We start from the raw sequence: 26,972 nt of genomic DNA, 5'->3' as shown, positions 1-26,972 counted from the left end.
CCTGCAGAGGCAGGATGTGGGCTGGAATGGCCAGCTAAGGTGTTCCAACCACGGGTGAGGTAGGATTTGGATACACTACAGCTTCTTTCGAGGCTTGAGGGTTCAATTAGCTCTTGGCAATTTAGTGGCTCCTATGACTGCACTCTCCATTCCCTGGCTGGCTAGTTAAAAGGTGTCCTGCTAATTTATGGTACTTAAGTTAAATAACAGAGAATTTGGGCCATTTGTGCATTAATTCATTATGGATTGCAGGCAGGTTCCTGCTACTTAACCATTTTTTCCCTTTCCAGTAGCTGAATGCCAGAGTAAGTTGGTGATCCTGATATTCTCCCATATTTCTGTTGGGTTTTTTTCCCTTTTCTTGGAGTTCACTTGAAGATTTTGTCTCTGGGAGAAAATCTAGGAGGAATGGACACTGCTCTGGTCTTTTCCGTTGCAAATAATCCCATTTCTCCCTGTCTTCCAAACTGGGAAGTACTTACTGCTCTTTTGAAGCTGATTGTAGTGCTAAAAAAGAAATTCATACAGCAGCATTAGAATGGTTTTAAGTGGTTGGAAATTAATTCACTGTGCCATTTAAGCTTCTTTGAAGACAAGAGCTCTAGCTACATTTTATTTTGATTGTATTTTGTATGAAATGTGTGTCTTACTGGAACCAGGTATATTAGTTTTGTGTTAGGCTGATGTACACCAGTTTAAAATGTGCCCTCTGGCACATGGAATTGAAAGCTGAGGGTTTTCTCAGGCACAGGTTCCACCAAGCCCCTTCAATTGAAGGTACTCCAGCTGCTGGGTTTGTTAGTGTGTGTAAGAGATATGAAAACACTGGGTCCCAGTGCCATTTCTATCAAGTCATCAAGCCTTAGAACTTGGTTTTGTCTGAAGCAAAGTATATGTTAGATGTTACCAGAGAGGACCTTACTTTGGGGTAAATCAGGGTTTGTTAAATTGTTAAATATCATAGCATGGTTTGGGTTGGGGGGAGAATCCTAAAGGTCTCACAGTCAAACCCCCTTGCAAGGAGCAGGGACATCTTCAACCCTATCAGGTTGCTCATAGCCCCCTCCAGCCTCACCTTGAATGTTCCCAGGGAGGGGCAGGCACAGCTCCTCAGGACAAAATGTCCCAGTATTTCACCTCCCTCACTGTAAAAAATGTCCTATTTTTTATCCAGCTCTTTTACTTTATAGGTGAGCATGGGATATGTTTAACTCCAGAAGTGGTGAGGTTGTAGACAGTATGTCATGAATTGTTCTACTGTCTTTGCTGTGTTTCTTGCACAAATCACACAAGTGTCGTGTGTCACAAGCACAAGGTTTCATAGGCAAAAACATTCTTAGAAATTTTCATTTGCAGAAAATCTTGGGAGTCTTTGTTCCAAGTTAAAAAAAAAAAAAAAAAAAGGAATCAACTTAGAGCACTTATAAATCAGCCTCCAAAAAATAAATTGTGAAAGAAACAGCAAGACACTTCCAGCTATCTTTAGAGGGAGGTCTGTTCAACAATACATTTCAGGTGACAAAACACAAATATGATGCACGGTGCCAAATGGAAGGAAAGAATAGACCCTCTGCTGCTGGGAATAGAAGAAGACTGTAGTAATGTGATTATGGTAATGGTCAACAAGTCATAGTCTTGTGCTTTTGTTCACTGTAATTAACTTCTTGGAATGGCACGGTGGCTTTCTCTGTGCTCATCAGATGGCCCTGCCTTTGTGTCCGCAGTCTGTTATTTCTCCTGCAGGGACTGCAAGGCTCCAAGTGCATTACTAAATGAATTCATTGCTGGAACAAAGATTCAGTAGCAGAATAGAGATTGATATCTTTTGTTGTCAGACATTCAATACCATATAGCAATCCAATTACTTAAGCTGTTTCTATCAGTCTTATTACGGCTCACTATTGAGGCATGCTTTAAAGCTGGATAATTCTGTCTCGCAAGAATGTAGTGGAACAGATTAGAGCTTTAATGAGAAGGCTTTCTGTGAGCCAGGGCACTTCCATTGTGTGTGTTGGGATTGAGGAATCATACCTAGGCAAAGGCCTGGAGTCATTGTTGCAAAGAGTGATCAAAGGGAAGCCTGCAATGTGTACAATTGCTTTAAGAAATTTTACGGGTTATAAAAAAATAAAAATAAAAATGGGCAGAGTTTCTGTCTGCTGTTCCTTATCTGTTGAGAATCTGTGCTGCACTGGGAAAAGGAAATTACCTATTGGAACTCAGATTGTGGAGGGGATATGTCATCTTGTGTTTGAACTTTTCCTCCACTGTGGTATAGGTTGAATTCTGTGCTTAGCTGTAGCATTTTAGGAATGCTGCCAGCATGGATTCAGCACAAGGCTTATTTGCATACAACTTCCCAGGGTGGATGTTTGGAGAGGAGGGATTTCTAGTCCACAAAGACATAGAAGGCTTTGATAACTGCAGGTAGAGGAGGAAGGATTAGACCAGCAAGTCAGCCTAGCCAGTTTTGCATCCTCACTCCTGCTCTGTGCAGCACAAAGCAGGTATGGATTGAACCCCAAGGCAGCAGAAAGCTGGAGCTGGAGTCAGTAAGACCTCAAAACTGAGCCTGGAGGGTAGAAGTGGAGAAAAGTTACTTTACCATGAGAAAAAAAGCAACAAATAAATCTATCTACTTAGCAAATTTATATTTTTTTTTGAGATTGCATCTGTAAATCACACCTAAGTTTGTTGTGGGAAACACAAGCAATAGAAGCCTGGAAGATGCCAGACTGAATTTGTATGTCCAGCAAGTCAATTTGGCTGCTACTTAAATGTAGGATTTCTGATGGACTTTTAAAATGTGACAAAACTCTTCAGCTCTCTTTCAGACCTCGGCAGAAACATCTGTGCTGGAAGTCAACACAGTGTGACCAGAAGAACCTCAGAGCTGCTGAGGTTGAAGTAAACTGGAAACGCAGATTAGAGTGCTTCTGTGTGCAATACACACAGCTTGGGGTCATTCATGAACACAAGTATTTCTAAACTTGTCTGAGATCCCATCTGTCTAGGTCACTCTCCCTGAATAACTGAGGTATGGTTTATTTTTTGGTATGATAAATGCACCAAAGCAAATACTCACTTGCAGTGAATGGCAAAGCTATCTAATTTCCAGGACAACACTGATGATGTCCAACAATCTGAGGATATAGCCTATTTTTCCTGGATGCAAAAACTTGTATGATTTATAATTTCATTATAATACAGCTGATTTTCCATTTCTCAGGGTGGTTTTACACTACCAACAGCTAAATATTTCCTCCTTGGGGACTAAGTTACAAAGTGTTGCCAATGCACACATGTTGTCTGCCTGTAACATTTCCAAAGTATTATTTAGAAGAACAGCAATTATAAAGACATTTTCCAAAGGAAATTATATTTGAGTTAGGATAAGGACATGGGGGTGTGAACATAAGCCTGAGGAACACCTGGAAGTTTATCTGTGCAGTTTTCAGAAAGTGTTTGCGTTCCTGTCTGTAGAGCACGAACACTGATTTTCTTCAGCAATAAAGGTATCACCCAGTTCTGCACTGAAGCTAAATTTTGTTTTGTAGCCTCAGTTGCCTGATGGGGATGGAAGTTAATGTTTTATGAGGCAAAGGAGGGCACCTGTTCATTCCAGGAACAGCTACTGCTAAGATATTTGTTTTGGGTGAGAATTAAGGTGATTTTGTGCTGAATTATCAGTTTCTCTCTCACTCAGTGGTAAAAGGAGCAATTAAAGATTTCAGGTGGCCTGACCTTTATTCTGCTCATTGCTGACTTGTAACAAGTGATGTCTACAGTAACTGCATACTTGTAATCTATTTAGGGATGAGGCGTTTGGACTTGGGATCTACCAAGGGGAGCTTTTAATGTGCATTTTTATTTATTTTGTCTAAATGTATGGAAACCTCCAGGACAGATACTCAGCTGGTGTAAATCAGCTTAGTTCATTGACGTCAGTGGAGCAGCGCCAGCAGCAGATCTGACCCACTTCTTTAATCTGATCCCTTGTCCATCCCATTTATTTCAGATTACATCAGAGTGAGCAGGGCCTTACCTCATCCACCATGAACCTGAGATAGATACAACCTTGCAGGTTTTGGCAGAGGAATATCATCCCTGAGAACCTGTAAAAAGCAAAGCTATCTCCAGTCTTCTGCCATGCAGAAATCACAATTTTCTCAGCCACCAGCAGGTCCTTGGCAGCCTTTTCTCATGTCCTATGACCTCTCCAGTCTTGTTGTGCAGTGGCCATTGACTTTGTACTGGACTTTCTCCAGTACCTCCCTTCAAGAGCTTGCAAATGCCAAAATGATGTGAGCCATTGCAGTTCTGGTATCTTTTCCCAAATACCAGATGTTGTCTTGGCTTCTCTTGTTCCCAAACTATGTCTTGTTTTTGCATACTTTGATGTTTTTGTTGCAGGTCTCTCTTAATCAGTATGTTGTCGCTTATATCCGTCAGAACTGTCCCTGCACCCTAAGTTTCCCTTTGGATAAAATGGCTTCCTTTTCTTGGCAAGTCCTAGTTGGGTTATTCCTAAATCTTCTAATTTTATTTCTTTGTCTCTTCCTCCACCCCTACACTACGGTATCAGCTTAACCCTCATACCAGCTTGTGTTTTCAGCTACCAATCAATAACAGAATATTTCCATCTTTTCTTCTCTCTCCTGGTTCAGTATAGTACTCCTGCACATTTACCAGTCTGCCTCCCCTGCCTCAGTTAACCAAACTATATAAATCATTTTTGGCTTCAGAATCAGACATTCCCTGGAAGGATAACATGATCCTGTTAGCTGGGAAGGAGAGTTGCTGCTTTGGCTTCTCTTATCACTCTTCTGTCTCTCCAAAGTGTAGGGGGATACAGAATGGGTAAATAAGGTGGCATAGAAGGTAATCTTATCCCCCAATGAGTTGCAGCTGGACCAATTACTAAAGATTAGAAGCAGGCCTGATGTTAACAGGGCACACCTGAAGCCAATAAGAACAAGAGGTATAAAAGAGTGGGTTGGTGGGCTCTGGGGTCAGATGGCTGCTACAGGGATCAGGAACAGTCAGCGCTGAGAGGAGCTGCCTGTGAGAAACATCCAGGAGGTATGAAGCTCTGGGGATGTGAAATCCTTGCACTAGAATGGTGTTAGAACTTGTGCTAGCTAAGACAACACTGAAGCGCTTTGACTTTGGTGGGATTTTTGAACTTCTTCTTTCTTCCACACAGAATATTGTTTTTGTTACTGTTGTGGCTGCCCTGTCCCTGGATGTGTTCTAGGCCAGGTTGGAGGGGGCTTTGAGCAGCCTGCTCTCGTGGAAGGTGTCCCTGCTCATGGCAAGGGGGTTCAAGCTGGGTCGTCTTTAAGGTCCCTCCAACCAAATTATTCTACGCTTCTGCTGCTCTCTTACTCTTCTCAGTGAAGAAGAATCACAAAACCCTGCTCACATCTCTTATGTCTCTCCCAACAAGCTTTTCTCTCCCTGCGTTCACTGGTGCAGTTTTCTCTCTACCCAGAGGAGCCAAGCTGAAGGGCAGGTTTGGTCTTAGAGGTGGTTTCATTGCAAGTGTAGAAGAGGAAATCCATTTTTCCAAAAAACCCTAAATGTCCTGGGAAACCTCAGGGAGTGCACAGAAAGCAAGACAAAAATCATAGTTGTGAAGGTCAGGTTCAAGATGTTCTGTTCCTACTGAAAGTTGCAGCCATGTTTGGGGAATATATGCTTAGGAACTTTGCTGGATGGGGCCTGGTTAAATTTGATTAAACTAAATAAACAAAACAACTACAGAATAACCAGTTTTTATAATATGCTTGAGAGAAAAGCAAGCAAACAGCTCTTTTCCTACTGCTAAGAAAAAAAAACGAGGCAGAAAAATGAAGCAAGTATCTCAGCTCCTGGGAGCAAGTAGCAAAGCAGACCCAAAATTCAGAAGATTTTTGTTCTGGACTTTGTCTACTGCACTGACATATTACTTTTTAAATGTTTTCCATAAGACATGGTACTTATGTTATTCATTTCTGTGATTGCTTTCATAAATGGAAATAAGTAAATCACAGCAAAGTTAGTCTGAAGTTGGGACAGTATTGAGTTCAAGAGGTACAGCAGAAATTTAGTGAAGATGCAAATGGATCTGGGTCCTGTCAAAAGTTACTCCTTCACTTACTAAGGAAACTTCACTGAATTAATGGATTTTAGAGGAGAAAGAAACTTTAGACTATCTAATATGAGCATATGTATTTTGCATGCCATAGAATTCCACTTAGTTATCTCTGCAGAACTATTTCCTGCCAGATAGCAGGCCAGATCTCACCTCTGCCAACTTTAACCACTTCAGTGCTCAAGCTCTCTCTGGAGATGCTCTCTGAGTGGGCTGTTGCAGCTTTTCTGTGGAAGGCCTAATGGTTCTGAAGTCCATGAAACGTGAAATGAGGGCTGTATGCATGTGCTACTTCTGTAATCCCACAACCCGAGGGACTGCTCAAGACAGGAGCGAAACAAAGCAAAGGAAAATCAATGTTTAACTTGGAAATATTTGTCAGTTAACAAGTCACAAGGAAGTGAGTACCTCTAGCACCTATTAGGACTTTATTTTATGCTTATTTAATACTCCTTTTTTGAGTTGGGAGTGTATTTTAAAAAAGTGAACACCAAAAAAAAAAAAAGTTCTTTTGAGCTTTATTACCATTGGACTTCCTAAATTCAGGAATAGTCTCTAAACATACTTGGACACATTTATTTTGTAGAAGGCTGTCTATGTAGACTCTGACCACACTTAAACACATACTGAAATTCATCCTTTTTATGGACAACCTGTAACTGTGGACATAAACTCCGGTTCTGTTTAGAGATGCTTTCCTGAACTGGGAATACAGCTTGTGTGCTTCAATAGTTTTAAGGGATCTCTTTTATGGCATCTTGTTTGTTTTCTCCTTTTTTCCCTTCAAAAGCACTTCTGTTGAGTTTAAGAGTATATTCCTTTACAGTCTCACAAGCTCTCAGTTTGTGAAACCTGGAATTTCTTATTCAAAAAAATCTGCTGGAAATGCATAAAACCCCGCGCACAATAAATAGGAGACCTACTTCACCCTCCAGTTGTGGATCTCAGGCCCTTGTCATCTTGAAGAATGACTTAATCCTTCCAAGGGAGGAGTCTCCCAGGTGTTTCTGTATGGATCAGTCCCTAAAGCGTTGATCTGTGTCTCAGATCACATTGATCTGTCCTGTCTGCAGTGGCTGAGAGGACTTTATGCATTGAATTTTCTCAGAAGTGCTATAAAATAACACGTCTTGGCCAGTGAAGCCAGCCTGTTAATGTATGGATTTTCTGTCTTGAGTGATTTTCTAAAATCAATAACTCATTAAAAAGAAAAAAAGCTCAATTCTCACAGTTCATAGGCATGCAAATAAACAGGCTGACTTCAGCAGCAGTGCCCAGCTGAATAGTGGGTTTGGAGGATGTTGTTTGTTCAGTTGCCCTGATTGCAGTTTCAGTTTTGCTGGATTCTTCTTGGAAAAAATATTTTAACAACAGCATTCATTCATTAATTCTTAAGAATAATGCTCTGTTGGCAGAATGGTTAACTAGTTGCTAAAAATAAGGTCTACTGGTGAATCCTTCAAAAATAGGACTATGTCCCCAGGAAATAACTCTTTCAGCAAAGAATAAAAGTGTAAATCTTTTTCAAAATCACAATCTCTAGAAATGCTATATGCACATAATAATTCCTCAAAAAAAGTGTCAGATAACTTGGCAGGGGAGGAAGCTTTCCGTCCCAAGTGTGTAAAGCATTGCAGTCATTAATTTATTGACTGAATTGATCTGACTTTTAAAAGACTCCCTGCCTTGGCATCAGTATTGTGTTTGTCTCACAAGCAATGAATCTCCTCTTCCTCCCTGTGTGTAAATACTTAATAGCTGTTAACTTTAAAGGTCAGACCTTGCTGGATCCATAAGTATTGTCCTTCAAGGTACATTTGGATTGAAGTTTTCTTTTTCTTCTGCTCAGATCTCTGGTTGCTGCACTACCTGCTCTACTTGACATGCTCAGTGGCTTGGAAACCGTGTCAAATGTTTTTCAGAGAGTTAGTTCTTTTTTTCAGGGTGATTTTTCTTGCATCCAGATGTATTAATTTAAAATATTTAGGGTTTGTTTTTGTTTTTCCCCAAAGTACAGTGACAGGATTTTGAATGTTCCACAGGAGCTGAAGTCAGCCACTTTCAGGAAGCTTTTCCGTATGATGCATGTCAACAGAACAGCTTCAAGGAGTGTCTTCTCATGCTGCTTTCCACTTAGCATGACTTTAACGGGTGTCTTAGAATGCCTCTGAGCCGGGCAGGATTAGTGTCTGTGATCTGGGAATAAAAAGAAAAGGTGAGGGGGTGTGGGGGCAAGGAAGGGAACTGTGGAAGATGAACTGGTTCCAAAGGATACCCTCAAGCAAAGACCCACATTAGGTAGATTCAACTTGAGTGTGAAAAAAGTCCCTTGCATGTAAGCAGGGACTCCTATGGTTTAATAAATTACTGGAAGGTTAGGACAGTGAGACATGGCCTCTCTAGAAGAGTCTCTGGGAGGTCTGAGGGGATCCTGAGCCCAGTAAAACATTTCTCCATCTCAAATGAAAAATGTAGCCACTAGTATGACCAAGTGTTCTTGAGTGCCTGTGTGCTGGAGTCCTGCCCTTTGGGGCCACTGGAAGAACAAACAGAGCAGAAATTGTCCAGCCAAGGAATTAAAATACAAAACTATTGTGTTCATTTGGTGGGAAACTGTTCCATGAGCAACCAAACTCAGTTTGCTATGGAACCATGTCCTGGGTCTCCCATGCACAAGGTTTTGCAGGGACCTTCAAGAGACCCCCAGATCCCAGGACCACTCGCAAGCAGCAGGGCAAAAGGCAGCTCCTGCTGCATCTGCTGTGGAGCCCCGTGTGGGCAGATTGGAAGGCTGGAAATAAGCTGTTTGTACTGACTGGACAAGGAACCATTGATCCCACTCCTTCAAGGAGATTCTCCTCAGCTGGGGGCACTAATTTAGGTCTCTTTCCTCTGTGCAATGACAAGAACTGGGGAAACATAATTATCTCCAAGTCTTTTGCTTCTCCTCTGACAACTTGCATTGACATGTGGCAGTGGGTCTGAATGTTATTAGGGGCAGACATGAACAGACAGGAGCCATGACTGCATAAGCCTCATTTCCTTAGGAAATCAAGTGGAAATGTTTGTATAGTTTAAATACAGCACAATGTGCTTTGCGTCTGTCATATTACCTTGAAGGTTGTTGGTGCAATCATATGTTCTGTTGTTGTGCTTAATCTCATTTACAGTTTGTAAAAATACTGCTCTGGACCTTCGTGATTTGTTTTCCTGCATCTCATAGGAAGCCAGGACTGGAAGGGGCGTCCTGGGTCAGTGTGCCCAGGCTCCTGCTGAGGTATATGGACTGTAAAAGTTAAGAGAAAAATACTCTATTATAAACTTCTGATTGGTACAGTGGGAAAGTTAATGAGACAAATGAAACCTTCGGTGTGGCCCTTTGCAAAGCTGAAAGTCACAGCGTGGAGCAGTCCCCTTGCAAATCTTGGGTCATTAGCTTATCTTCTGCAGTAACTGCCATGGACCAGTGTCAGAGGCTGAGGGAATCAACCTCTTTACAGCACTGGACTATTCACATGCTCCTCAGAAAATCCTTGGGAAAAGATTGCCAAATTTTTTTTATTGTGCAACTGGAGTATTAAAATGTTAAACGTGTTTACATGGGAGAAATTATTTGATCCAGAGAGAGGTGAGACATCCCTTAGATTTTAAATGTGCTTGAATGACAGTCAGGCATGTCCCACACTCCAGCATTTTCCTAGAGGAAACAGGAGCCCAGAAGACCCTCCATGAAATAAGACAATAGGCAAGAGAAGGACAGTAGCTTTTTATATTCAGGTCACAGGGGAGCAACAGAGTCAGATTTTTTCTGGAACTGTATTATACTGCTCAGAAGAGAACCTGATGATGTAAGAGTAAAAACCAAAAGTGCCCATGTTTCAGAATTTCTGGTGCTTGCCTTTGGCTGTGCACTGATTGTCAGTATTAAATGTGTTTCTCTGCTATGTATAAGTACTTGCAGATTGTTAAGGACACTTCTAGAGTATTTATATTCCAGAATATCTCAATTGTTTCAAGTCTCAGTAATAAAATTCCCTCTACATAGAATTATATATGTGCAGCTGCTCAGAGAAAGATACAGCCTGAGAAAAGAAGGACAATAGTTTATTTGACATTTCTAGAAATTGAATAGAAAATGAAAAAGTACTTTGAAAAATCTGTTTTGCACCATTTAAACTTGTTCAAAAGTAGAAATATATTTTTCATATTGTTTCAGACCATTTGCCTTTTTGATAGTAGAGTCTGTAAAAAGCATTGAAATTTTTAATGCTTTTTATGGAATATCTTTAGGATGAACTGGGGAGTTCACTGACTGCCTTCAGTGTTGCCTTTGGCTTAATTCTGTAATTTTGTCTTTGTCCTTACACCAGGAAACCAGGGAGTACTTCAGGCTCTTCCATCAACATGCTTACGGCCGTGGGTATTTTTAAGTATCCAAAGAGTCTCTTTGGCTTTGATTTCACTGTTTGAATCTTAGAGCATGAAGTGTGCACTGAAACACTTCACCGGGCTGTGCTGTGCTCCCCACCCGAGCTCTGAGCACAGGTGAGACTGATGGTGGCAAACTGGGCTCCATCAGCCTCCTGCCTGTTCACAGACACCCAGAACGGGAATCTGCACTCAGCTGCATCCTCTGAGCACATCATGAAATCATAATAGGAAAAGGAAATCTGCAGCTTTATTTCAGAAAAGTCCATTTGCCATAAAAAATTACATGCTTTAGAGGAGTTAGGCAGTTTAAAAGAGTTGTTCTAGAGTCCGCGTCATTAAACTTTGGACCTTTAAAGGTATTTAACTGTTGAACTCCTGACTCCATGGAGATCCAATTCTGGAATGTTGTAGTCACTTCTGTTTTAAGGTGGTCAGAATGAACTAGACTTTTAAACACTTGCAGCAGAATAATTTTTAACAAAGAGGTTTTCTTCATGAAAAGCACATTTTCTGCCCAACAGAATCTGATAGTGTTTTCCATCCAAATTTTGAAGACTGCTAAGTTTGCCATTGCTGCTAGGTTTGCTCAGTCAGTCTCAGCCTGTAGAAAAAAGGCTGTTAAAAATCTATCACCCAAAGGAAGGATCCTGGCTGCTTTCCATTACAGGGCTGCCCCTCATGGCTCTGCTGCAATGGCTTTAAGCAGGTGTGACTCATTTGTATGACTTTGGCTCTCACGCTGCTTTGGGGAACCAGCTGCCTTTGAGCTTAGTGCTCAGCTTGGGCCTCTACAGGACCTGTTTCTCAGCCCACCTCATCCTTTACTCATCTCCAATTGCATCCATTACAGCACAGTCACCATGCAGTGAGTGATGATCCCAGCCCATCACTGCTCCTCTTGTCCAGCCACCAGCAGCTCAATCCCTTTCCCCTGGAGCCTGTGCAGTGCCAGGCCTTGGCCATCGTTGCTGAGCAGATGTGTGTGACTGCCTGACCAGTGAGTTTGTCTCCCAGTCTTCATTTGGGTAAGTACACTGTGTCCCATACTTCTGTTGTGTCAGTAGAGAAAACCCACAATGAATCATTTATATTGACTTCTGGGATAAGTGCAAAAGCAATTAAAAATTATTTTTATCATTAGTTATTATAATGCCATATAAAAACACTTACGGTAGGCATCATCAGCTTTTGAAGAAACCAAGTGCCTAAAGTATGTCCATACTCCTGTAACATGTCAAAGCTACAGCTGGAAATTCCTCTTTCCTTAAAGGTGCATTTACCTACTGGATTCTATTGTTTTGTGTGGGAAATACTTCCATAAAGAAGGAAAAATTAGTTATCTATATCCATCACAAAGTGGGAGAAAAATTGAAGTTTTGCCACCCACGTTCAAGAAACTTCAAAATTATTTCAATTAGCAAGAGAGCATCACCTTTAAGTTTTATCCTTATTTTAATAATTGACAGCACTATCCCCCTCACAGTGTTTAATATAAGTAATACATTGAGGGGCAAAAGTATATTCACTTGAAATTCATTACTGTATTTACAGTGCTGCTTTCCCATGCTTATTTTAGGGTCATTTGGGAAAAAAGCTGTAACTCAAAAAAGTATGCATTGCTATTCTGGGAATTAGACTGTCACTTAATAAATATATTTCTGATAGTCAAAATTGGTGTCATTTTCCTTGCAGGAACTTATTCAGGAGAAAGTTAATAAAAACTGCATGGAAAAACCAGCATCACAGTTGGTTGGGGGGTGGTTTTGTGGTGGGTTTTTTTGGGTGTTGTTTTGGGGTTTTTTTTTTTTTGTTCAAAATTCCTACAGGAAAGTTAGCCTAATGCAAAAAGTATCAAGAGGAGCATTCCATGGTCCTTAAAACCCAAAGGTAAGATTCTCTTCCTAAATATACAATTAAGCAAGGTAGCTCTGATGAACCTTTTAAATACCTTTTAAGGACAAAGACTTAACTGGCTCTGCTGATGGGAAAGTCATAATGTGGCTTTTTTCTTGAAGGCTTTCTATTCTTTGTATGTGTGACAGATGTCAATGAAATTGAAAAGTGTCCATTTCCCAGCAGGATGCTGGCTGTTCCCCAAAATGCCTGGGCAGTTTATAGAGGCCCCAATATCTCCTGATGGTGAGGGAAGGATTTGTAGGGAAAGCTTCCTGCTGGGCAGAGGCCTGCTGCCTTTGAATAGAAGGTAGCCAGCAGCTCTACAGGCCTCAGCAAGAGATGCCACTGCCCCATCAGGAAACTTTGATTTATTATCTGAGAAATTCACCATCCATCTGCATGAAGAGGTCACAGAAGCAACTTTCCTAATGGGAATCTGAGACCCCCATTATTTCCCACTTATTGCTACAAGCATGAAAAATTGCTCCAACTGAGAAAGCTGGACCTTCAGGACTTGTTGCCATGGCTGAATTTATAGGAATATTTAGGAGCAATGCTTAGTGGGGCTGTTTTGAACCTATAAACTCCAACAATTTTCAGAGGTTTTTGCTAATTAATGCCACCACAGTGGAAATGGAAGCAGTTCTGCAAACAAGCTTCGACAAATGGGATTTTTCCTGCCAGTGGAAAAGCCCAGGGAATAATTAGTGGGTCCACAGAGATCTCTTGATTGCAGACATCTGCATTGGTAATGTCCAGACAAAAAGATCACCCAGGGAAATGTTTTGGGATTTTCACCTTAGGGCACGTTTATGTTGTCAGCTATGCCTTCAAAATGCAGCCGGACATTTGTGGGAAAATAGTGAAATGTTAGACCAGGGAACCTGATGTTGACTAGTCTGGGCTAGGGAAACTGGCTTTGCTTTCCAAAGCACTGTCCAGCCGCCAAGACTTGCAGATGTAAGATTTTGATACCTCATTAAAGCTGATTTCACAGAGATATTTCTCAGTGCTGCATCCGAGCTGCTGTCAGTTGCCTGAGATGCTTTTGCAGTTATCGCTGCCTTGATGAATAGGATGAGGAGGAATCAAGGAGACTGATTATTAAAAAAACCACATGACTCTTTGAAAATGAAGCACTGAAAAAGAACTCATGTCAAGGTAGGATTTATTAGTTCAGGTTGAGGAGTAACTTGATTTGGGATTTTCCTCTTATCAAAGAGATTGACAATATAAATGATGAATCCCCTTATAGAAGTGGTAGAGGTTTTTCCCTTTTTTGAAAAGGCATGCTTTTAAAAGGGCCAATAAAATAATTATTTCAGGCCTATGAAGCAGAACTTCAAGCTAAGGGTTTCTTTAAAACTGCAATTATTTTCATTCAAATAACGTTAGAGCACAGTTACCCCAGTTCTAGACTTGTTCTTGTATTAAATGCCAGTTAGTGCCAAACAAAAGTCATCCCTTCCCTGAAAAATTTATAGCTTGCAGGTTTGCTTGTGTTTACCAGTTGTGCTTGGATACAGGACATAGGATAGAAAATAAATTAAATTTATAATGCATGTGATTTTAAAACATTGGTGACACAATGTAGGTCTGTCTTGCTTAGACTCTTTGATGGGATCTTCAATCCCACAAGCCTTGAAGCAGCAAAATGCCCGTAAATTTGTATTTAGACCCATCCTTTTCCACGACAACCATTAAGCAAATGATTCATTTTAAGATACATTTCAGTCCCAGTGGCATCATTTATCCTACTCACTGGTCAGGCAGTCAGTTACAACAAAGTTAAGTACTGAGCAGACCTAATTCTGAATCCAGGCTGTCCTTCAAGATGTCATGAGAAGCAAGAATAACTAATTCTCCTGGCTTTTAAGTCACTATGTGCACGACACATAGCTTCACCCACTAATGCACCAACATATCAGCTATTTCCAGAGAAGTCTATTGGCTTAGCTTTTCTGGTCTCTCTGTGGTGAGGGGCAGGAGTAGAAGGAGTGAAGGGTTAGGAAAGGGAGAGAATTCAGAGTTGCTAAGGCTACTTTTGTTCTCAGATAACTGGAACTTGTATGACAAGTCCATGTATATTCATGGGCACTGAGTACTAGAATCCACACTTCAATCCAGTCTGACCCAGGGTATTTACAGAGATGTGAAGCAGCTTTAGGATGGGGTTTGTAATAAACTCATTCTGAGTCCTTATGAAGTCTTTCCAGAGGTCCCCAGAGGTGCCTGTGATCACATGTGTCTCATTGTCACTGCCTTGGACAGATGGGAAAGTCCCTGGAGAGATTGCTTCAGAGTGATGTTTTTTGATCAGGATGTGGGCTGCAATGACACGGGTTTTGGGGAACACTTGCACTGGCTTTGGGGTGCAGGTGAAAGGACACTCTCTCTTACAGGGTCCTGCAGACAGGGTTTCCTTTTTTTCTTTTCATTCCAAGTACAGGCTATTTGCATGTACAGTCCAGGTGACTGAGCTCAGGCTTGGTACATTTTTCAGCTGCACTGAAGGAAGTGGTTTGCAGTGGCTAAAGGTACGAGAACATGGCACGTACATCTGCTGTTCAGAAATACGATATGAATTCCTGTAAATAAGGTATTTAAGCATAAATGTGTTTGACTGTTTTCTAATGAGCCTTGTTCACAGGCCCTGCAGGGTTAATTAGGTTTCTCGATCTTATCTTTACTCTATTACACTAAAGGCAAAAACCTCTGCAGGAACTGAATCCACTCAGAAAGAGCAAATAAACTAGTTCTAAATGATCACAAACTGGCCAAGCTTTTCTGCTTCAGCTCCCTGTGTGCCTTCAGGCAACCGGGATTTAAAAGCACTGAGATTACAGCACCATAAAAATACACATTTACATTTACGTGTGGTCACATGCAGAATTTAAGATTTAGAGAGAGCCACAAAGGGAATGTTTAACACAAGTAGCCAGGCACAAGCTGAATTAATGACACAGCAGCCCCAGCAGAAACACAAGAAAAACATGTAAACCTTCATCTATTATTAGTTGCTGTAGCCCACACTCCAGAGCACAAGGACGGATGATCATTAGAGGCTGTTCTTTTCCACGAGGTCTTTTAGCTGCCTCATGAATGGGAGCTGGGCAAGCCCTGAAATGTAGGGAATTCACATGTGAGGGTCCTTGTTTTGAATTTTATTTCCTTGTTGGATGATTAAATCACTGAGTACATGAACAGAGTAGCCAGAAGCCTCTCCCCACCCCTGCCCAGGTGGGGACACTGTAGGAGGACTCCCAGCCTGTCCCTGTTGGACACCCTGGGCTGGGAGAAGGCTGCAGGTGGTGCTCCCATGCTGGGCACCAGCTCCTCCAGCACAGGGTTTGCAGTCCTGCAGGCCCTGGAAGGCAGGCTGAGCTTTTGTACCAAGCCTTGCTCATGTGTTACAGGCAATTCAACAGCCTGTAGAAAGTACAAGAGTATGTGGTGACAGGACAAGGGGCAATGGCTTCAAACTGACTGAGAGTGGGTTTGGATTAGATATTAGAAATTCTTCTCTGTGAGGGTGCTGAGGGCCTGGCACTGGTGTTGCCCACAGCAGCTGTGGCTGCTCCATCCCTGGAAGTGTTGAAGGCCAGGCTGGATGGAGCTCTGAGCAACCTGGCCTAGTGGGAGGTGTCCCTGTCCATGACAGTGGGGTTGGAACCAGATGATCTCTAAAGTCCCTTCCAAGCCACTCAGTGACTCTATGATTCCATGAATTCCTTTGCTTATACATTCCAGTCCTATGCTGTAATGTAATGCAGACACATGGTGATGGAAAGCCCCAGGAGTAGATTCTGTTTGGTTTTCCACGTGTTGGTATCTCACCTATCAGAGTGGCTTTTAGGCCTGATATGTTGAGCTTCCCAATGCAACTGGAGCACAGGTAAATACTAGATATGAAGAGAAACACATTTTCTTTCTAGTTTTTTTTTTTTTTTTTTTTTTTTTTTGCCTTGACACTGTTGTCTTTGTAGAATTTTTTTTTTTTTTTTTTTTAACATAAGAGTGTCCTGTCAGGGCATAAAAGGCTAGGCTGGTTCATTTTAAGCAAGTCTGAGTTCTGGTTGTGTAATTATGGATCTGCTCACATGAACACGCACCAAAAAAAAGAAAAGTGGAGGAGTTCTCAGGGGAAAAGTAATGAAGCCTGTTTGTCTTGCAAAAGCTATGTTGTATTATAATACAGCAAATGATAGCATGAGATCTTCTCAGGTAGGACATTCTCCAGGAATAAAATTCAACCAACAGATGAGTTTCAGAAACCAGTTGTCCTGTTGCTAATTTGCTAATTCCCCCCCACCCCCCCCAGCAGTTTGTTTAGTTCCTTTGCAAATTGCAAACTCCTCAGCTGGCCTGGCTCAGCACAGTAATGGGATCAATAGTGGAGCCACTCAATAGCAGCCCTGAATTTGGAATGCTAATTGTTTAACCTTGCCAAGTGGAACAATTGCATTTTTGATACTACAGTGGTAGGGAGCTCAAAAAAGCAAAGGCTATAAGGGTGTTCTCTTATGCATGCACTTTTTTTTTTTTTACCTAATTAGGCTAAAACCTGTGGGCCTAATGATGTACAGAAAATTAAGCATTTTCAAAACTCCTTATGGGCTGAGGGAATAAAGGCATGGATTGTAAGACTGAGAAAAGAAGAAAAATCAGAAGGTCATGTTGTTTTATCTCTCACTGGAGTTTTCTCCTAGGATTTATGATTTACTGTCATTACATATTATGTAAACAGTCACTGTTTCCATGAAGTGGGAGGTCCTCTTAATCTTCTGTAGCTATTCAGCATTGTTTGTGAGTTTAGCTGGAAATGTACCTCCTTACTGTAGGGGAATGATCAGGAATCTGTACCCTATAGCCTTGGGTTATGGCTCTGGCCCCATAAAATGTGTAGGTGGGGTCTCCCTGGTAAGTCAGTAAAGCCAAGGAAAGTCTGAGGTGATTTCCACGCTTCCTGCTGTTGTTTCCTCCTTAGTGGATGCTCTTGTCTCATCCAGATTAGCAACTGCCTGGCCCCAGGGCCCATGAAAATACTCTGGAAGAATACTTTGTTTGAGCTTTAGGGAATGACTGCGTGGCAGGTGGTTTAAAAAAAAAAGGAAAATAGAGAATGAAGCCTCCTTTTCTTCTCTTCTTCCTCCCAAGTCCTTTACTAAACTACATCTTTACTTCATTCTCTACCAACAGAACCTGTATTACTTGGTCATGCAGGCTGTCCACACCTTCTTCAACAAGAAAGGCAAATCAGTTCTAGCAAATACATTGCTTGCAGTCTCGTGTTCCTTTTGCTGGAAAGCCCTGCCATTCAGTGTTGTTTTACCCCCAGCCTATACCCAATGTTTCACTGACAGCAGTGGAAGCCTTCCTGGGATGTCTGAGAGTAATTGATTAACCCCCGTTTCCAGGAGTGATTCCTTCAGTGCTGCCACGCCAGTGGAGACTGCGGCAGGGTCTCCTTCCCACCAGTGCCTACACTGGAGCAGATCCCCTGGCACTGCTTCCTGTCCCTGGGAGTTGTCCTGGCTGGCTGGCTGCGAGGAGGTGGGAAGAAATGCACAGCAGTCCTGTGCTCATTCACTTGGCTGCCAAACATGCACATTTCACTGCTTTCTTGAGAGCACTTTCCTGCTGTGGAAATGTGATATGCCTGACTAGGTAGGCCAACAGCTGTGTGATTGTCCATCTGCTGCTTCTCCACATTAAATATTAGCCCTCGTGTCTCCTCCAAAGCCATGAATTTTCTCCAAGTGCAGTTCTCAAAGAAGAGCTTTTCTTGCTTCTCTTCTTCTGCACCAGATATTCCATGAGATAAGCAATACAGATGAGCAGCAGGGGAATTCAAAGCACAGAACTGCCAAAAAGCAGGGCCTGTTATTTGTGTTGATTTTTAAATGTAATTGCTCTTCGGTGGTGAATGAAACAAAGCACACAGGCACAGCGAGATAACTACACCGTGCTAGTGAGGGAATCCTGTCACATCTGCAGGGTGAAGGCATCTTGGCTGTTGGCTGGCCAGATCTCCCCAGGAGACAAATGCTTCACAGAGAACTTCTTCCATGAGAAACATTTCAGCTCCTCCGGCTTTTGTTGCTGCTTCTGCTCTACCCTGCCTATGCACAGTTGTTTATCAGTGTTGCTAGAATTTTTTAGTTTCTATAGATGAGGATGTTTGAGCTGACTGTGGTTTTTTTCCAGCTGACATAGAGAGAAATATTTAAGATAGATTTCAGAAGTAGACAGAGTAATTCTTAATTTGTTTCTTTAGAGCTTCATTTTCCTTATGCAAGTTATTAATAACTCCCACTGAAGCCAATAAATTCCTAGTCCTTCACGGCAGGAAAGACACTAAAGTCAATGGGAATTATTTGTATCCTGCAGTGGGGGGGGGAATAACCTCCTGGGAAACTGTGGATCTCCTATTTGCCATAAGCCATCCATTACTTCCCTGCCAGTAGCAAGTCAGTCAAGGATTTGTAGGAATCTCTATTGTTTTTTGAGTGTATCTATGCTTTCATTCTCACTTCTCAAATAAAAGTAACTGATGCAAGTTATGAAATTGCATTAATATACGGATTTCTGCTGACTCCTTGTTTATGGCTTATCTTTCATTGCCTCTCTTATAGCACTTGTTGTGCTGGGATTCAGAGTTATGTCCTGGCTTGCTGCAGATCTCCTCTCTTCAGAATTTTACTCATTGCTCGTGAGAATTTCAACTTCTGGATAAATAAATATTTTGGGTCAGGTCTTAAAAACACAGAAGTCCTTATTCGAATGTTATTTTTGGAACATGCCCATGTCTTAGTGGAACTCTCATACCACAATAGCTGATGGAAGAAATAGAGAAATGTAACTTCATGTCTTAGATTTGAGGGTCAGAGGGAAGGAAGGAGATGGAAGAAGGAGTAGACAGATTTGGTGCCTGAGCTCTCCCTGCAGAAGAATAAAAAGGGTTTAGTAGTTACAGTAAGTAGAACAAGCACAGTGTCAAATGCATCTTCCAGAGAGAGCTAAAAATCATATCAGGCTGAACCAGAGTTATGTGGCTGCTCAGGGGGAGCTGCAGCAAGAAGCTGAACTCACCCCATCCTGTCCCTCTTGGCCTTTTGTTCTAGGAACAGATGTCCCTTCTCCCCAACTGTCTTCTAGTTTCAGAATTAAGAACTTGGGCTCTGAACTTCTAATTCATGATTGCCTTCATTAGCTTCCCAGTCCCTGCACTGTGAGAGTAAGTTCATTGTTTTTCTTCAGATTATCGGTCTCTTCCTGTATTGCCCATCTAATTTAAAAAAAAAATAAGGAAAGGCTGGGCTCTGCTGACTTCTTGGGCCTGGGCTGGACAATCCTTCCTACCCAGATATTTAACCCTTTTCAATTTCCAACAACACATAAGATGAAGAAGTTTCTGGAGAGGAATACTCCCTGTCTTTGGGAAGAAAAATCAGGTGGTACTTTATAGACAGAAACGGTTTGAAACCATGCTCAAATAGTAGAATTGTAAATTGATCCAGAAAAAAAAAAAGAGGAAACCAGAGAAAACCTTTGGGATAAAATGCTTAGTGTTTCATGCCTTTAGGAGAGATAAAGTTTTGTTAAGTGTATTCCTTTTAACAGGTGTTTTTGACAGTGCCAAAGATATTCTCCACACTCATGTTAGTGAATTATGTCTCTGTTATTCTTAATTCTCTTCCAGACCTCCTAAACTAAGGAGATACAGATTAACTGTTCAGACACCCAGAACAGACTTGTAGGGTTTGAATGAATGGGGAAAATCAGATGTGATTGGTGGGCAAGTAGAGGGTGTCTGTACAGATCTGTGGCCACTGTGGGCTCAGGTTTGGCACTTGCAGCCCACGAGGTGCTGCCTTGGTGAAGCCCCAGTGGAGAGAGCAACACAGGTTTGTAATCATGGGTGGGAGAGGCTCTTCAAGGTGGAGGCTGTCTGGCTTATCAGCAGAGCATCACAGAATTCCAAGGAAGGCAGGCAGAAAACTTTAACCAAGAGAAATCCTTAGAACCTTCCAGTTGCAAAGGCAGACAATTAGGCAAGCATTGCCTGTTGATCTTCTTGGCAACTGAATAAAAACATGATTGTTAAACAGTCAGATTGAGGTCACATAATAAACCTACAAGTTATTAAGAGAGCCTACAACTACCAAACACCCTGCAGTGACTTTAATGATAGGATTTATACACCGTTGCATCTTTTAAAAATACCAAATGAGAGTCAGACATATTGTGATCGTGTCCTAATTGTGATAGAAGCTGCTATAAAGTAATTGAAGAGATTTGTTGGGGTTCTTTGCCTCTCTCATCTTCCAAACAGCCACACCCCATGTGCTCAGATGCTCCATTTTGTGGAGCAATGTGATTCCTGAGGCTATATTTTGTGCAATTATTTTAGTTTTTTTCTTCAGCCAGCCTTCCAAATACTTGCAGGAGGGGATTGTAGCAGCGTGAAACGTGGCAGTGACCTAGAGATTCCACACCTGCTGCTTCCACTGTGTTGTCTTCTGTGAAACACTAACTTCTTCATGGGGATGCAGTAGAATATTGATCAGAGCACAGAATCATTAACACAAAGTAGTTTTCCACATCCTGCCTCATGGCCGCTCACACAGTTGATGTTCAACTTTGGCAGTGTTGTGTTTGTCCCTTTTAATCAAATATTACAAAACAAGGCCCAAATCTCCAGCTCCCACAAATGCCCTGGCACTTGCCAATTTCCGCTGGGCTGCATTGATTTTTCACTCTCTGAAGAACCTTGTCCCTGAAGCTTCTAAATTGAGATAAATGCTGTCTTACTACAGAGCTTTCCAGTGATCAGCTGGAAGCCTGAGGTCCCCTGGCTCCATCTGGGTAATAGAGTGCAGATGCTGGATGCCTCTCTCCACCTGATGAGCTGTCAATGTGCTGGATGGATGAGCTGTCGGGAAACGAAAGAGGTTTCAAGTTGAAACGTTTCTAAGTTTTTTCTTTCTTAAAGAAACAAGAAGTAAAAATAATTCGGTGGAATGCCTTGATTTCACCAAATCAGCATTTTTTTCCCAACGAGTATTGGTTCTAAGAGAAGGCAGAAGAGTCCAGCTGAATTTTAGAGCTCTGCTACTGTACTTCTTTGGAGTGAGGAGGGTTTGGGGAGCTGCAGATTGGCTCCTTGCATTGCACAGGCAGCATGGCTCTGCGGTGAGTCACGGGGCAGCAGGGAAACAGGGCAGAGTTCAGTGCTCAGTGGGTAGGGGAAAGGCCTGCAGGACAGAACATCAGTGCTAGCAGGGGCTCCCTCCAGGATCCCCGCAGCACTGGGCACTGCAGGGTTAGGGCATGTGGCCCCCAGCTGGGTGTTAGGTGGGGATCAGCCAGGGTGGGCATGGTGTGAGTGCAGAATGCCGAGGCAGCGCACAGCGGGTACGCCTTTTGGAGCCTCCATGATAGTGGAAAATGTGACACAGACTAATCACTGTGCTAGAGGTAATCATTTCAAACACTTTGCTCCACTTTGATTTCTATCTGCTGCTGTCTTGTTCAGTTAGGAGCATTCCTGTGAAGATCCCTGAGCAGATGGAACTGGATCCTGCCTCTCTAGCACACAGTCTTATTTCATTAAGACACTGGGCCTTTAGGGAGAGAGAGTGTAATTACCACTCAAACAGAATGGGTCCAGCCTACAAATTCTTTCCTCAGCTTTGAAAATCTCTCCAGTAAAGGCAAAGATGTTTTTAAACAGCACAAAGCATCCACAAAGAGCTCAAAAAGCTTCATCTCTTAAGCCACTCCTTCAAGCACGAAGGTGGCCCGAGCAGATCCATTCAATATTGAGCAGCCAGGACATGGACAGTCTCACAGCCCTGCTTTTGGGCCACTTGACAGCAGAGGAGAGTTCCCGTGTGAATGCTGAGTGCTCCAGCTCACTCTGCCGAGCCAATCCATTTCTTCAAAGACTAGACAGTGCTGAACTTAGTAACATGAAAAATGTGACTTTTTAAATTTCTATTTTAAGTCCACAGCTGGATTTTTAGTCAATTAGGATGTTTCTTTTCTTGTGGTTTCTGGTGAAAATGTTACCTTAAGTCAACCAACTAATGTTTTAGTCTGCCCTTAAAAGATGCAAAGTCAAGACTGCACTTTTAAAAATTTTCAAGACCAAATTTTTCTGTGTGATATTTAACATAGCTTCTGCAAATTGGTAATGATCAGGATCTGAGATTTCTCTTCTGAATATTTGCTGTTTCCTGATGGGATGGAATACTCAAAGTGTCCATATTAATGTCAATGGGATATTGAAAGTCCTCTAAATAACTGCAAATTGCAGATCAGGTTGTACACCCATTTAAAATGATCCTGACCTAAAAAAAAAAAATCAGCTTTATGAGAGAGCTCAAAAAAGCTTTTGGGGTCAGAATTAGCCTCTGGAAGTATATTTTGATTTTCTATACAGGGCATGGAGCATTGGTCTGGTTTTCCCAGGGTTTTAGTGAGACACTTTGCCAGCAGGCAGTTTGAGTTAGACTGCACTGCAAATCAGTGCATTACCTTATAAAGCACTAAGCACAATTTTGTACCTTCTGCTGCAAAATGTTACGTCCTAACCATTTTCTAACAGCATTTCCTCTGACCCTGAGTGAAAATTAAGGGTGAAAAAGGAAGGTAACACTAGTTTTATGTCCAAGTGAGGTGGTCAAAGTTCCTTAGGCAGGCCGAGCTCCTCGCACGCCCCACCTGAACAACTGTAGGACTAAGCTTAAAAATCCACCTTCTTCACTTCTGAAGCACTCACTGCCCTGCCACTGTCTTCCTTCTTCACTGTTGACTGGGATTTTATTGGATATACCTGTGGTGTCCTCTCCAGGTCTAGGACTCCCTGGTATGACTGACATCACTTGTCTCTTTCATCAGTCAGAGACTTTGGTGCTCCAGATGACTGTGCTTTGACAGTCTGTTTGCACATCATGCCTGGGGCAGTTCTATGGCTGATAGCTGAGTGGGAGATGGAAAGATTGCACAGCCTTGAACTTGAACTATTTGGGGTTTGGTCTACAGAGACTTGACACGCATTCTGTTGCAGGGTTACAGAAAGGGAACTGTGTTCTGTGGCACTCTGAAATGATGCTTTGCTTTGTTTTCTCTTTCTCTGTACATGCCTAGAAATCACACAGTACCATGTTTGACCAGAGGCATGAAAGCTAATCAGTATAATAGGTATTTCTATATCCAGTTACTCTCATGTCAGTTCCACAGTCAAAAAAGCAAGACACAAAGAGACAAAGGGAAACAAAAAAAGAATGGGCCAAAGAGTGGTATGGCAGAGGAGGAGAGGTAGAGAAGCCAAGCTGTTCCGTGTTAATTTAGGCACTGGAGTATTTGATTTCTGATAATGTTTATTGTCTCAGACATGCGCCATCTTTGGAAAGAGAAGCGTCTTTGAAGATAAATCCAGCTCAGAGGTTTGTGTGTGCTTATGTGTAACAGGAGCATTCCAAATGACCTTTAAGGCAAGGGCAATAGCTACCTCTACTTTGTCATTTCCTCGGCTATGCAGTGGAGAAACTTTAAAGCATGAGGGGAATATTATCCCAGATAATTGATGGATATAGAAAAGATGAGCATGGATCTCATATCCCTGCAGGCAGGGTACACAACAGTCGAAAGCAGCAGGAAAACTTGAGTACAGAGCATTTCCTGTCATGTTTCAGAGAAATAATACTGAAATCACCTGTATTTTGCACACTGTGAAACAGTGAGCTGATTTACAGCAAGGCTGCAGCTGTTAGCACGAGTCAGGGCCATGAGCCACAGGGCCTGTTTCTCTCAGGACTATTCTGCAATGCCAGTCAGAGTCTCTCTTTGTGGGAACCATGGCCACTCCATGACACCTCTGAGGCTTCAGCCACCCACTTTGGTTATCCCTCCTGGAACAGAGCAGGGATATGCCCAGCCCTGGTCTGAGCAGGGAGGTTGAGGGAAACAGCCAGCGCCTGCATGTTCCATGGTAACAAGTGAAGCAGCATCCAGCTTGGAGCTTTCTCCCAGGGCTTCTCTGCAGTTTTCATACTTTTTCTGTCTCTTTTCTATATGTATAGGACAGATCACAAGTAGAAGGATTCACAGGGGCAGACACTGATCTCTGCTCTGTGGTGACCAGTGACAGGCCCTGTGGGGCTGGCCTGAGGGTGTGCCGGGGAAGTTGAGGCTGAATATGAGGGAAAGATTATTCACCCAGAGGGTGTTTGGGCACTGGAACAGTCTCCCCAGGGAAATGGTCACAGCACCAGCCTGAGAGAGTTCAAGAAGCATTTGAAAAATGCTCTCAGGCACATGGTGTGGCTCTTGGGGTGTCCTGCACAGGGCTGAGAGCTGGCCTCAATGATCCTTGTGGGTCCTGCAGCTCAGCCCAGCTGGGGCTGTCACTTGTCGCCCCCATGATGCTATAGGATGCTGCTCCTCAGTTTTGTCACAGCTGTGCCCTCACTGGCCTTGCTGTGCCAGGCCTTACCCGCAGTCTGCTGCTCAGCTCTGCATGTGCTGGGCTGGTGGTCTGGGCTGTCACCCTGGATCTGCCCTGCTCAGCTCTCTGGCCTGTCCCTGGCTGTGTCATCAGGCTCAGTCCCTGAGGGAGCAACTGGCCCTTGCTGCACTCTGACATTACAGTCTCCCTCCCTCCCTGCTTCTCAGGGCTGGGCTGGATTGTTCACTCACAATTCAATGCCAGTGTTCCAAAATATTTAAGCTGTTAAGTGCCTCCTCTCTGGGTAAGAGGCATTTCTTTTGCTGAAGGTGGTGAGGTGTCTTCATAGTCTGTATATGCAATCCGTGACAAATATCTAGCCTCCTCCTTTGTGAGTCACCTTCCAGGAAAACTGCATCAGGAATTCCAGGGGTCATGTGGACACAATTCAAGGGAAGGTGTATTTGTTACCTCTTCAGTGTGCTCATCAGAAAACCTCTCAGAAAATGCCTTTGCTGCTCCAGCTTTGTTAATTTTCCCGATTATTAAACCATCAGTGTTTGTAATGCTGTGATGCCAAACAGTGAACAAGCTCTTGGCCTGGCCTCACGTCGTTTTTTACTTTACACTGGCAAGTATTTAATTGTTTGGGAGTCAGTCCAACATACACTGCCCTTCCCATTATTGATTGCTGGAGCAGCCAGCATGTTTTCTAACTGCCTGTTTTAGAGACCGACAACTGCATTTGAAGTGTATAGTCTGTATTTTGTCAGCTGTGGCAGGGAAACATCTTTGGAACTGGATCACATAATGCACAGACCTGATAGATGGACTCAATTAAATCAACAATAATATAGTAGTTGGCACACTCAGTGTAGCTACTCCGATCCTGCTCTATCATTTTTCCAAATCCTTTTTATTCTCCAAGCCTCTGATCAAAACTTTAGGCCCTTTATAACCCTAATTCAAACATCACTTCAGAGGTTAACACATTTGAACTCCCAAAGCAATGCTTTTAACTTCTATCTTGTGGTCAATAAGAGGCTAAGTCTATCTATAAACAGTGTCAGATGGTGTCTCACACATTGCACTTAAGAAACCTTACTCCTGATAGTTCCTTGACCTTGGTGGCCTTGCAGATTGGGTAGTTTAAATGACACTGAGCAGGGTACCCACGGAGAGATCCCACTCCTGATACTGTAAAGCTGACAGCAAACTGACAGCGCTCAGGGTGTGAGGAGGGAGGCAGGAGAGCATCCGAGAGAAGTGAGCAGTGAAGTCTGCCCCAAAGTAGCAGGTTGAGATAATTATATGATTTATTTATGGCCATATCCCTGGTTTTTTTTTTTTTTGGTTTTTTTTTTTTTTCTGTTGACCATATATTAGTGTTCTATAGAATCACAAAAGAAGAGTTGCTCCCCATGGTTACTCTCTCTCTTTTGTGCCCAGTAGTGTGATAAATGACCATTATGTTGGGAATTACTTGGACCAGAAACAGTGTTACTGTAGAGCAACTCCCACACTGGCAAACAAATCCTGGATCTTCAGCTGTCTTGGGTGTGAGAATATTTTGTGACATGGGTGTTAAGTTGGTTTGTATAGGCTGGGGATCTGGTCCAAAGAAGCATGAGGAGGAATTCAGCATTCAGGTGCTGCTGCAAATCCTCTAAAGGACAAGTGACTACTGGTGTGATAAAGGTGAAATTGTATGAGAGGAAGCAAGTTTGTTATTTCAAGGGACTTGTTTACTAAACAAAGCTGTTCTCAAAGTAGTGTGAAACCTATCAGTATCCAAGGCTGAAAGGAGAAGGTTTTTCATTGTGGTTGCTTTGATGAGGATGACAGCAGAAAATCTGGGACAAGGTAGAAGTCAAGCCCTTTTCATTCTTCATAGAGTACTGCCTTAGAGAGTAATGGAAGTAATCCCTGCACATGCAGCCTCTGTCCCAAATCTCATGCCAGATTGGTGCTGGGTGATTTCTCTCTCAGTTGCAAGTACCGTATGCTGTACAGCTGATGTGCTCCTGCTGCAGCTGCAGCCCTGTTAGCAGAGAT

General features: G+C 42.5%; 1 long non-coding RNA gene across 6 annotated transcripts in view; it reads left to right on the top strand.

Moving 5' to 3' along the window:
- The window catches only part of LOC108962545 (uncharacterized), a 314,906-nt gene that overhangs the window by 18,135 nt on the left and 269,799 nt on the right, over positions 1-26,972 (top strand). For all 6 annotated transcript variants that reach the window (XR_007777274.1, XR_007777278.1, XR_007777275.1 and 3 more), the window contains exon 2: positions 11,418-11,592. This is a non-coding gene — a long non-coding RNA (uncharacterized LOC108962545). The remainder of the gene's footprint in view (positions 1-11,417; positions 11,593-26,972) is intronic.

The sequence above is a fragment of the Serinus canaria genome, chromosome 3 (genome assembly GCF_022539315.1).
Source record: "Serinus canaria isolate serCan28SL12 chromosome 3, serCan2020, whole genome shotgun sequence".
NCBI lineage: Eukaryota > Metazoa > Chordata > Aves > Passeriformes > Fringillidae > Serinus > Serinus canaria.
The sequence above is the reverse complement of the archived record's forward strand: the minus strand, read 5'-3'. Positions and strand labels throughout refer to the sequence as shown.